Below are 1,688 nucleotides of genomic sequence, written 5' to 3' on the forward strand. Positions count from 1 at the left end.
CAGTTCTAGTTCAGTTCTAGTTCAGTTCTAGTTCAGTTCTAGTTCAGTTCTAGTTCAGTTCTAGTCCAGTTCTAGTCCAGTTCTAGTTCAGTTCTAGTTCAGTTCAAGTTCAGTTCTAGTTGAGTTCTGTTCTAGTTCTGTTCTATAGTCTAGTCCATAGTCCATAAACTAGTCATAAACAATATAAAAGGCTAGTCAATTATTCCTAAGGAATGCTATAGCTAATATTACTCTGATATACAATCACTATTTTCTAAAGCGGATAATTTATTTAAATTTCAATAAACTTTTACGGTACACACCACAAATACATAGTTAAGACACAAACCTTAAACACCAAATAACGGAACCATTATAGTTGATCATACCGTCTCACGCTGTAACGGTTAACAGAAAACTGTTAACTTAACAGCTACGTGAAAAAAAAAACTAAAAACAGTTGTACTGTTAAAATTTAGTAACGTCTCCTCCAGCCTCCACGATCGTAGAAAATAAACAAGTGAAGACGAAGTGAAAACCTCAACACAATCCAAGAAAAACATTCAAATAAACAAACACAACGATTAAAAATAAAAAATATTTTTAGCTGCTGAATATGAGAAGAACTACTATTGATCAGACCCAGCAGTAGCTTACGATCACTGTTAATTTGTCAAGTACTTTATCCATGGCAAGGCATTAGTATCGATTCAGTTAGCTAGTGAAGTTCGTGCAGTAATGATCGCTTAACGGGAAAAAAATTTTAATTTTGATTTTTAAATATTTCAAATAACAACGGTATTGGTGCGTTCGTTTATACTTTCGTTTAATTTATTTAAAAAAAAAACTAATCTACTGGAAAACACAAAACGTAAACAAATAATTAAATATAATTTTTTTTGAGACAGAGTGTGTGCTTTTTTAAATTTTTAAGAAACACAAAAAGAAAACAACAACCTGCGGATTCAAGTGTTGTGTTCCTAAATTAAATAAATACACAGTTTTTCTAATAATTATTGTGAAAATAAATAAAATAAATTCACCTGATACATTTAATGTTTTTTGTAATTATTTGCAAATTTTTTGTTTGAAAATTTATCGTTGTATGTGTAGCAGCTAAATAAATAAATTTAAAACTGAAGCTTCAGTTAATTTTATTAACGGTTTTAAATAATTGGTGGCAGGAAGGGACTTTTCACTTGAACAGTGCGAAGAGTGAATAAAAAATGATTTTAATTAATATTGTATTTTTTATTAATAATTTCCCAAGAAGTTGTGATTTAAGAGTTGTATTAATTGATAAATTTAAAATTTTAATTTCTTGTGAAACAAAGAAATAGTTTTTAGGTTTTTTTATTTGTTGTTTGCAAAAACAAATTAACATTAACAATATCAGTGGCTGAGAATGTTTTACATAGATATATACATATGTACATACATATTAATGCGGGAATGAAAATTATACTATTAGTTAGGGGTAAGAGTTCTTTGCCAAAACTAGTCTGGCACAGTTGAGTTCTAGTTCAGTCAAGTTCAGTTCTAGTTCACTTCTACTTCAGTTCTAGTTGAGTTCTAGTTGAGTTCTAGTTGAGTTCTAGTTGAGTTCTAGTTCAGTTCTAGTTCAGTTCTAGTTCAGTTCTAGCTCAGTTCTAGTTTAGTTCTAGTTCAGTTCTAGTTCAGTTCTAGTTCAGTTCTAGTTCAGTTCTAGT

The sequence above is a fragment of the Lucilia cuprina genome, chromosome 6, assembly GCF_022045245.1.
Source record: "Lucilia cuprina isolate Lc7/37 chromosome 6, ASM2204524v1, whole genome shotgun sequence".
Lineage (NCBI taxonomy): Eukaryota > Metazoa > Arthropoda > Insecta > Diptera > Calliphoridae > Lucilia > Lucilia cuprina.